Source organism: Anabrus simplex, chromosome 1 (genome assembly GCF_040414725.1).
Source record: "Anabrus simplex isolate iqAnaSimp1 chromosome 1, ASM4041472v1, whole genome shotgun sequence".
NCBI lineage: Eukaryota > Metazoa > Arthropoda > Insecta > Orthoptera > Tettigoniidae > Anabrus > Anabrus simplex.
Window position 1 is genome coordinate 755,191,702 of NC_090265.1, and position 12,073 is coordinate 755,203,774.

The following is a 12,073-nucleotide window of genomic DNA, read 5'->3' on the forward strand; positions in this document are numbered from 1 at the left end:
ATTTTAAGTGAGCTTCAGATAATTTTGATAAATACCTCTGACTATGGTCTGTCTGTTAAGTTGGATCCTCAAAAAGCACCATTAAATTCAAGTACTACTGGACTGGGCTAGGATTGAACATACCAACTTGAGCTCAGAAAGCCAGTGCTCTACTGCCCTAGCTATCCAGCCCAGCCTGAACAGCTGATCAGTATATCCAAGCACTGAATAACTCAGAACAAAATTACTGGAAATCACTCCCGAGTATGAATATCCACAGCCTGTTTCCAGTCATTCAACCGGGTCAGGAATGGAACACATGAAGCCCCATCTAGTGGTGAGGATAGGACCTGTGCCGGTTGCCGAAGCCTGTCGCACTTCTCTGGGGCAATGATTAATAACTGACAGATGAAATGATACTGGAGAGTGTTGCTGGAATAAAAGATGACAGGGAAAACCGCAGTACCTGGAGAAAACCTCTCCTGCCTCCTTTTTGTTCAACACAAATCTCCCATGGAGTTACTGGGATTTGAAACACGGAATCCAGCGGTGAGAGGCTGGCGCGCTGCCGCCTGAGCCATGGAGGCTAGAAATCACTCTTCAAGTGCTACTATTGACTCCACTCACCAAGACTTGTGCAACTTGATCCAACAACAGGTTTATTTCTTTGGAAAAAAAGTAGTGTTTATATATTATTTTCTGGGAAACTATACTTCTATTCTTCAAAATGCAATTCTTTACATCTGGAACAAACCAGTTGCTATTTAATTTCGTTTTCCAGAGTTTCAAGTAAGCTTACTGTATGACAAAATAGTAGACATGATGCTGTATAGGCTTTTGGGCTTATGCCGTGTCAAAAAATAAGGTGAAATTCTTAACGTTTCGCAGAAAACTGTGCTCTGCATCCTCAGAAGAAATCTTGACTGACCACGAGAAAGGCTTCTTAAACAATGACAATTTCCTTAGCAGTTACCTCAAAAGATATTAAAGTATAATTTTTTTTCAGAGATAGTTCATGAATTAAATGAGGATGTAACAAATATTATTTCATAAATTTATGTAAATACCTCGCAGATTCTGGCAAAGATATGAGCACTTTTCTTGCCACTTCAGAAAGACAAAGATAATTTAATGGTATTGGTGGTGCTGTCAATGTTTTCTTTGAATCTAAAAGTTGATAAAACAGATCTTTAACTCCCACAGGAACCATATTTGTGGACAAAATAGATTATAGAAGATGTAGCCTAAACATCCAGTTTGTCAAGAACTGTGGAATGGAGCAAATAAGGACAGATTATAGACAAGATTAAGGAAAGTAGGTATTCAGTCTTACTATGCAAACATTCCCATCTCTAAGTTATTCCTGAAAATTAAAAAAATTACTTTATCTAAGAATGAAAACAATGATGAAATATTACATAAAATACAGGCTTCGGTTAGATCAATCGGTGTGACATCAACACACTGACTTCCTATGCTACTTCTAAAATGGAAATCAGAATATATTCCGGCCACTTCAGCCTTGCAACAATTATATTTCACAGGGGGAAGTAATCATCCTGTATTCAAAACAGACATATAATTTAAAATGTAGGGTTGCATCATAGATTAATATGTTCGGAATTTTGCGCACATTCTTTCCATGGATATAATGCTGTAACTGCTAGAACTAGATAAGTCTTAACAAAATTTCTTAAAATAATACTTTAACGAATTCAGCAAGAACCATAGGTACCCTTCTTGAGATTTCAAAGAATGATAAAATGTAGTTAGTGCCAGTATAACAATTTTAATGAAATCTGAGATTTCACCCTAAGGGAATCTTCTCCAGTAGTATAATTGGATGGTTCGGCGGCCACCTCCACTTCAGGCTCCCAGAGGCCATCTCCACCTCCACCTCAGCCAGAGGCCTCCCAGATGCCTCCTCCACCTCCACCTCAGCCAGAGGCCTCCCAGAGGTCTCCTCCACCTCCCGCGGGAAATTTGAATTTGTAAACAAAGCCACGTGCTTTTTGACAGCTGTCATCGACAACAACGCATCGCTAACATCAGTACTGCCATCTTGACGGGCCTAAACCTCAGTAGTGCCAACTTAACCTAACTAGCGCGTGGTAAACAAAGCCACGTGCTTTTTGACAGCCACGTGCTTTTTTGACAGCTGTCATCCGCCATCTTTAAACCACAAAGCAATGTGCTGCCTTCTATATCGCAGTAACTGCAAAATTCGTCACCTGTCATCGGCAGTGCTGCCATCTTGACGGGTCTAAACCTTAGTGCTACCAACTTAACCTAACTAGCGCGAGGTAAACAAAGCCACGTGTTTTTTGACAGCTGTCATCCGCCATCTTTAATCTATAGAGCACGGTGCTGCCCTCTTTAGCTACTTACCTTTGAAATGTGGTGGCGGATAATTTGAAAAATGCTTTTTGACAGCAGCCATCTTTGTGCACCGTGCTGCCCTCTTTAGCTAGATACCTGTGGTGGCAGGCAATTCCACATGACAGCAGCCATCTTTAATCAAGAGAGCACTGTGCTGCCATCTTTAGCTAGATACCTTTGAAATGTGGTGGCGGCAAATTGAAAAATTTCACATGCTCTTGTTTGGAAACAAACTCACGTGCTTTTTTGACAGCTACCATCCGCCATCTTTAATCAACAGAGCATAGTGCTGCCCTCTTTAGTTTGAAATGTGGTGGCGGCAAATTCCACGTGCTCTTGCTTGGAAACAAAGCCATGTGCTTTTTTGACAGCTGCCATCCGCCATCTTTAATCAACAGAGCACCGTGCTGCTATCATGCGGGCAATTTCGTCAGCTGTCATCCGCCATTTTAATCCACAGAACACCGTGCTGCCCACTTTATGGCTACTACCTTAAGCACGTAGTAGCGGGCAATTTGAAAAGTTCTGTTAGCTATCATCCGCCATCTTTAATCAAGAAAGCACCGTGCTGCCATCTTTAGCTAGATACCTTTGAAATGTGGTGGCGGCAAATTGAAAAATTTCACGTGCTCTTGTTTGGAAACAAACTCACGTGCTTTTTTGACAGCTACCATCCGCCATATTTAATCAACAGAGCATAGTGCTGCCCTCCTTAGTTTGAAATGTGGTGGCGGCAAATTCCACGTGCTCTTGTTTGGAAACAAAGCCATGTGCTTTTTTGACAGCTGTCATCCGCCATCTTTAATCCAGAGAGCACCGTGCTGCCCTCTTTATCGTAGTAGATGTAAATTCGTCACCTGTCATCCGCAGTGCTGCCATCTTTAGCTAGATACCTTTGAAATGTGGTGGTGGATAATTTAAAAAGAGAAATTCTACAGCAGCCCTCTCTCGACGCTAATTGCATAAGATGGTGGCTATACATGACTCCTTAAGGGTGCTTACGCAAGATGGCTGCTATACACAGGTTCTTATGAGACGCCCTTGGGATGCTTGCGCTAGATGGCAGTTATACATGGCTCCTTATGAGATACCCTAGGGATGCTTGCTGAAGATAGCGACTGCTCTTATGGGACGGCGTAAGTGTCCTTGCAAAAGATGGCTTGAGACGCCCTAAGGATGCTTGCGCAAGATGGCGGACACAATATGGCGGCTATACACAACTCCTTATGAGACGCTTTAAGGGTGCTTGCGCAAGATGGTTGCTACTCTTATGAAGAAAGCTAGCTTAGAGGCTAACGTGTCGTGCTAGTTCGATTCATTAAATTTAGGGCTTAAATGCAAAATGTTAAATATATCGAAAACGGTGCACCGTAGAGCAAAACGGACAAAATTTTTCTGCCTAATACCCAGGTTCGCAGTATGAGGAACAAGAAAACCATAGTCTAATGATGGGATCAACGGTTCGGTTCCTACTTAAGCCCTTTGGCATTTGCTCTGTTTTTAGCTTGTATTGAAGCGAGTCTTCGTAACATGATCAGGTCTAGCTATGGTAGAGAGTATAACGTACCGTGCTGGTTCGATTCATTAAATTTGGAGGCTTAAATGCAAAATGTTAAATATCTCGAAAACGGTGCATCGTAGAGCAAAACGGACAAAATTTTTCCGCCTAATACGTAGGTTCGTAGTATCAGGAACAAGAAGAAACATAGTCTAATGATGAGATCAACGGTTCGATTCCTACTTAAGCCCTTTGGCATTGGCAGCTATCTATTTCTACAAGATGGTGGCTGCTCTTATGAGACACAAGATGGCTTGAGACGTCCTAGGGATGCTTACGCAAGATGGCGGACACAAAATGGTGACTATACATAGCTCCTTATGAGACAGCCTAGGGGTGCTCGCACAAGATGGCAGCTACTCTTATGAAGAAAGCTAGCTTAGAGGCTACTGCGCAAGATAACAGCTGCTGTTATGCATGTGGTGGAGGGCAATTTGAAATTCTATGTGCTTAATCAACAGAGCACCCTGCTGCCCTCTTTAGCTGAAATGTGGTGGTGGATAATTTGAAAAATTCTTTTGACAGCTATCATCTTTAAACAATGGCGACTATACATAGGCTGTTAAGGCCTTATCATTCTCCTCCTCCTCCTCCTCCTCCTCGTCCTCCTCCTCCTTCTCTACCTCCTCCTCCGCCTCTTATGTCAAGGCATAGCTTTATATCGAACAAGTTTAAACCTGCATCGCGAAGGCAAGCGTGTGCAGCGATAACATTATTGTGCATGTTTAGACTTTCGAAACATAAGAAGAGTAGAATCAAACGCTGTACTCGATACGACATGTGATCAGAACATTGATTGATGCGTTCAGAAAACAAAATAAGTGATCAAGACTAGAATCGAACACTGTACTCAATACATCATGTGTTTAGAATATGTCAGGGGATACCCTTGTTCTAAGAAGATCAGATTGAAACATAACAAGACTAGAATAGAACACTGTAATCGATGTTGTTAACTTCAACATGTGATCAGAACATTGATTGATGTGTTCAGAACACAAAATAAGTGATCATGACTAGAATCGAACACTGTACTCGATACAACATGTGATCAGAACATTGATCGATGTGTTCAGAACACAAAATACGATCAAGACTAGAATCGAACACTGTACTCAATACAACATGTGTTTAGAACATATTAGGTGGTACCCTTGTTCTAAGAAGATCAGAATGAAACATAACAAGACTAGAATCGAACACTGTAATCGATGTTGTTAACCTCAACATATGATCAGAACATTGTTTGATGTGTTCAGAGCAAAAGTACAATTTTGATGATTTGCTTAGTGTAAAATCAAAAAACTATGGAAACACACTGTGCACATATCGCATAGCTAACTCGCTCAGTAAGCAATATTGCAAAACTACAACTTCAATGATTTGCCTAGTGTAAAACATCAAAAACACACTGTACCCATACTGCGCAGCTAACTCGCTCGGTAAAGGATATAGCCAAAGTATAACTTCAAATTATTTACCTTCCATCATTCGTCTTGTGTGAAAATCAGTCGAACAAGTTATCGCATAAACATGTAACATGAAATATCAGTCAATCTGTTGGCATGGGTTACAAGCATGTAGCTTATGCGGGAAGTAAAATTAAACAGAACGCTAGTGCTATAAGAAATACTCTGCTTACATTTAAGTCCCTAGCTGTTGAACAAGTTATTACATAAATATGTAACATGAAATATCGGTTCGGAAACATATTGTTTCAATCTGTTGGCATAGATTACAAGCATGTAGCTTATGCAGGCGAGGGCTACAATGCAAAATTCTAAGCCGAAAAAAAATCGTGATAGGTGCTTGCTAATCAATTGTCATATTTACTACGAATTATACCAGATGGCAGCACTTTCGTAAAAGGCTGAGGCCACGAGCGGCCATACTTTTCAAGAATGCATTCTGATTGGCCAGGTCGTATTATCGCAGTGTTATACGGAGACGCTTGTTTCCTTCCCACCTTCACACAGGGATGCCACCTTTAGTACTCTAGTACTAGATCTAGTACTTCATGATAATTTTTTGTACGTTAGTTCTTTTTATGGAAATCTATAGAGCATCCAGGGTTAAGAAAAGACTACAGGCCCTATGGGCTTGCTGTCTTCCACTGTTGCCATATTCGCTCACTCACCGCGGCTCGGTCACTGCTTGTGATGTACAGTAATGACATAAAATTATACATCGCTTGATTCAGCTGTTTCAAGACTGTGTAGTAGATATAATAATAATAATAATAATAATATATAAATGCCCTATTATCTCAATCTCCATTATCTCTGTTAATGAAATTACAGTTATGAAATTTCGTTTTGCCATAACGTTTCTAAGGATATCAACCCACTGACTGTATCATTCGAAATAGAGTAAAAGTTTGAACATGTAGGGATGCGCGAACTAAATAATAAAAGAAGCAAAGTCATCTCCGTACAGGCCGTGAAGGCCCTTGGAGGGGTGGAAGGTAAATGCTTCCACTATCCGCAACCTCGGCACCTGATGGGGTAGAGTGGTTAGCTCTACGCCCGGCCGCCTTTGCCCCCAGGAATTAACATGGTACTCAATTTTGGTATAAGCTGAGTGAACCTCAGGGCCATGTGCACCTCCGGAAGTGGAAATCTCGTTTCTTAAATTTTTACGACTTCCTGACGGGGATTCGAACCCACATCCTTCCGGGCGAGCCGAGCACGCCTTTACCGCCTCGGCCAGACTAAATAATAATACCGGTAACATAAATAATAACATGCATTTCCAGAACCGGAAATGATTATTTTGCTTCTTATATCTGAGAAAGTTTCTTGATCGTTGTTTTGCTTCAAGGGAGCGTAGTGCTGAGTTTATTAGCCCCCAGAATCATTTCACTGTTAAAGGCTAATACTGTGTGGTTACAACACAGGAAGCTCCGTTGAGGATTGATGACAGCGAGATGGTGATGTATCCTACAGCTCATTTCAGATAAATTTACTCGTAACTGACAACAGATGCAAAGGCTTCGTCTTTATCACAAAATACGATAATTTAAATATTCTTCTGCAACATACAACACAGAATGCCGAATGACCTATTCGTAGGAGAACGCGAAAACACACAAGCACAGATAGAAAAATACAGTAAAATAAAGATATAATTTTAAAATAAATCCATCTACTGTTCTTACCTTGTCAGCAATGTACAGATTTCAAGGCGGAGGTGGAATGTTCATCTCTTTCATTTACGTACTGCTTGAGGAATCTTCGTTTGAAGAGTCACCGAGGTGGACGATAATGGGTTCGATGTCGTCCTGAATTTCATCAGCCTTCCACATATCGTCTTCAGTTTTCTTAACGTGATTCACATAATTCCTCCAGTTATCAGGTGTGACACACGCTAAACCTTCCTCAATTAATCTTTGCATTTCTTTCACTTTGAAGTCCGTATTATGTAAGCTCACATAATGTTTCACCTGTGCCCATACAAGCTCAATGGGGTTTAATTCGCAGTGGTAGGGGGGCAGCCGAAGTACTGTGTGTCCTCTTTCTAAAGCAAATTCATCTATCTTATATTTATCGTATTTTCCCTTTTCCAAAGCAATAATGTCCATTAAGTCTTTTTTCAACATTTCATCTTCGTACTGAATACAATGTTCCCTCATCCATTCTTGCATAGCGCATTTTTTTCCAGCTTCTTGTCGGTATAGGCTCCTTCTTTCTGCTGTGATAAGAAGCATTATCAATAACAATAACAGAATTTGGAAGCAAGTTTGGCAAGAGCTTTTCTAAAAAGTATGTTTCGTAACACACTCCGTCCATCTCATCGTGTGCGTCGGCAGTATTTTTTTACACAAAAAGATATATTCAGCGTTAGGCACGAACCCGTTTTCGTTACCTGCGTGAACGATAGCAAATCGCGGCCCACGAGCGGTAGGACTTCTCAACCCAATTGAAAGCCCTGCAAGAAAAGCTTGTCTTGGCGTTGTAATTGTTTTATCTTTCCACTCTTTAGCAACAGTTATTCCAGTGTTAGCCCAACTTTCGTCTGTATAAACAATGTTCCGGCCTTCTTCTCTGTACTTTTTAATTTGTCGGAGGTATTTATGACGCCAAGACACAATATCTTCCCTTTCTATTAACATTGCTCTATTTCCCCTTCTCTCGTACACAAAGTTCATTTCCCTGAGAATAACATGCAACGTAGATTTCTTAAATTTTGGTAGTTCGGGGTTAATGTTTACGTAAGTGAGGATTGTGTTCAGAGTTGGCGGCTCATTTCTAAAATAGAATTCGTGAACAGTGCGCCGTATTCCGCTTCTGACAAAATCATCGTATTTAATGAGTCTGGAATTACTGCGAATTAACTTTTTCCTTTGCCGCTTCTTGCTGGAACTCTGGAGTGGCCCTTCGCTGGCTTCCTCCTTATTTTGAAGACGGAAGACCTCGAAATTCCTAAAGCCTTTGCGGCTTCATCTACTACCCAGCTTACACTTTGTCCTGGATGCTTTATTTTCAAATATGAAAATGTATTAAGCACCATTTGCCGCTCCTTTCTCCTGAGAACTTCACCACTTCTCCTTTTCACATGTTCAGCCATAATTTTAAAAAAAATATTACTGGCTGATTGATTATATAAAATACTAAACAGACACAAACAATACACGACATACACAACGCAATGCAATACACCAAAAACGAAACACAATATATATTGGGCCTATAACGAAACACTATGCACTATGCACCCTGAAAGATGATCACTTCAATCTCAATCTGCCGAATATCTCCCTTGCATAAGCAATTACTGTAATGAGTGACACACGCAAAATGAGAAACATGCCGCGCTGGCCTCACCAATGATGATTCGCAGTAGTTAAGCTGAGTTATTACACGTGTTGACTACTGTACACAACACACACTACACGCTGAAATGTGGCGCGCGATACGACAAGCATGGCCGGCTATTCCGAGTAATGAACTGCATATATAATACTTAAAACGATAAACTCAAAGATATCAAATTGATTTTATGGCTTCTTCAGAATTGTATGGCACAACCAAGGTTTGTTTCATAAGAAAAATTATACATTTTGATAGGAATTCATTATAATTATTATATATATTTAGAACTAAAGTGGGTAACACCAATAGAAGTAAAAGCCCATAAGACCTGTAGTCTTTTCTTAACCCTGGATGCTCTATAGTACCTTTTACGGGGGTAGAGTATACACTCTTCTACTGCAGCAAAAGAACAAGAAAGAAATTGGTAAGGTGTTTCAGAGCCATGTTGATGTTTGCGAACAGATTTTTAAGACGGTGGATTTCTGTGATGCTATTTTAAGAAATCTCTCCATGGCGAACCTGAAAAATTACTAATGAGATGGCAGTTTTATCAGTATAATCCCATTAGCAAATATATTTCCCTATTGTAATTACAGAAAGTGTTAATGAAATTAGATAGGAAATAGTGGTTAGCTAACTCCACAGAAACTTAAAAGCTTTTCAGTCTAGTATGAAAATGGGAAACCACGGAAAACCATCTAGAGGGCTGCCGACAATGGGGTTCGAACCCACTATCTCCCGGATGCAAGCTCACAGCTGCGCGCCTCTAGAGGGCCAACTCGCCCGGTGTTTTTGAAATTAAAAATCCTGTAGGCGACTACATCCTTCCAAATTTGACGAATTTTGTGAAGGCAGTGTTCTGTTTACTACATTCTTCTGCTGTTACTACCAGTAAGACCAAATTGAGAAACAAACTCCAACCCTGTATGTTGAATGGGCTCCTCCTGACAAAGGAGAAACTGAAATATTCGTCTGCCCATAATTTTCACATTTCGAAACAGTTTATTGTTTTGGCAATGTTTTCCAAGGATTAAGAGAAGAGCAAAATATGAAGATCAAAACCGGTAAGTTCTGTTCTAATTTAATAAATGTGTATTTTTATAAGTATACTTCGCTTTCTATAACTTACTTCCTTTATGAATAACCCTATTCCATTGTAAATAAATGATTTAGTACTTTTTTCCATAATCTAGTACCTTTTTACGGGAAAATTTAGTACGAAAATATTTTTCCCGGTGGCAACCCTGCCTTCGCACTCGTGAAGTCCTACAGTTCGCGAAGTAGTTCTCATATAATACAGTATTGTGTCTGGGTGAAATAACGAGCCCAAATCAACTTCACGAACAGAACAGAACAGAACAGAACAGAGAGACGAGACTGCCTGCTCGATCTGCATCCGATGGCTGCTTAAACTGCCTGCTCATTCCATACTCAAACGTGTAACACGCCTTACAAACAATCTGCCGCTAGATGGCAGCACCAAACGTACCCATTTACCGCCTGAATACAACTAGATAAGCATACCAGCAAAATTTGAAATCTGAAAGTAAGAGAAATATTAAAGAATTTTACGTATAAAGTGGTGCTCTAGAGAGTTATAGCTTCGGCACTTTTCGAGAAAGAGGTTTCGACGAACAAGAAAACCTGGAAACTTTGTCTGTATGGTACTTCCCTACATTACTAAGTAGAGGTTTCACGACTTTGGCCAGCACAGTTTCTGACACAAGTTCCTGGTGCTTATTGTTACTAAAACACTTTAAAAACTTACATTGGCCGCCTCAACAAATTTCTGAATCCTCATAATTAGGCCAATAAATCGTTGCTAGGGCTAGCGCAGCTATCAATGGGGATGCATTAAATGAGGTAGAAACGTTATTCAAGCACGTGCTGCATTCTGTTTTTTCTTCGATTACACGCACTAAATAACCACACACTAATCCCTGGTAAGCAGTTTCCGAAGTGACACACACTGACTCAGGGGGCTCACGAAAATCTTCCAGTAAATCAAGTACATACTCAGGGAATAATAATCATAATATACGGCCTATTAGGCGACTTGCATATCTGTGAAGATGAAAGCCCTACCTAGGATGATTTCTAATGCTGAAGATGCCATACACACCCCAGCCCCCGAGCCACTGGAATTAACCAATTGACTAAATAGGCCCTACTTGCGTAAATAATAATAGTAATAAAAAGAGCAGTATATTGACACGATATTATACTGCTAGCAAAAGACTCGTAATGGAATCTTAATCTGCTTACCCTCCAGGGTTGGCTTTTCCCTCGGACTCAGCGAAGGATCCCACCTCTACCGCCTCAAGGGCAGTGTCCTGGAGCTTCAGACTCTGGGTCGGGCGGATGAAACTGGGGAGGATGACCAGTACCTCGCCCAGGCGGCCTCACCTGCTATGCTGAACAGGGGCCTTGGAAGGGTGAAGGAAGCTCCCGGCATTTGCCTGGAGGAGAAGTGGGAAACCACGGAAAACCACTTCCAGGATGGCTGAGGTGGGAATCGAACCCACCTCTACTCAGTTGACCTCCCGAGGCTGAGTGGACCCCGTTCCAGCCCTCGTACCACGTTTCAAATTTCGTAGCAGAGTCGGGAATCGAACCCGGGCCTCCGGCGTTAGCAGCTAATCACACTAACCACTACACCACAGAGGCGGACAATGGAATCTATGACAGCATATTATTCCGTTTTGTACCTTCACATTTAACAGTACAGTGTCCCCAGATATTATATTACTTACTATGTAATACTTCAAACCTTACGCTTACCATTTTCTGCAATGGTGTTTGAAGAGCTCTTGTTAGACGTCTCTGTGCTTGAATCCCTTCTCTTAATCATCGCTGAAATTAGCGGTTGTTTATAAGCTGGATAATCAGGGAAAGGGCTGGGTACAGATCCTGTTTTTAATTTTCGTGTTTTGCTGGTCACTTTGAAATCGTCATTTACGAAATGTAGACTGCAAACCACGGAATAATCAGAAGGAATCCATTTACTTCCCTTGCTGTTTCCTTCCCTGGATATAATACTTAACCACTTTCGACGCAATTGTGTACTTGAAGGTATATCATGGAATGAAATATCACGGCATTCTGGTTTCCCTTTCTTTGATTTGCAGAAAGGCACGCAGCAGTACACCATTTTCACTGAAAACAAGTACAGTCTATCCTATTTCCCACTATTTCATTCCGACAGGTCTGGAGCCGGTTAGTGCTGCCACCTGCTGTGGGTATTTGTAAACGGAGTGTTTCATTTAGTGCCATGTTAAAATGTTGTAATGAGCAGGCAGTATAAGCAGCCATCGGATGCAGATCGAGCAGGCAGTGCTTAAGCAGC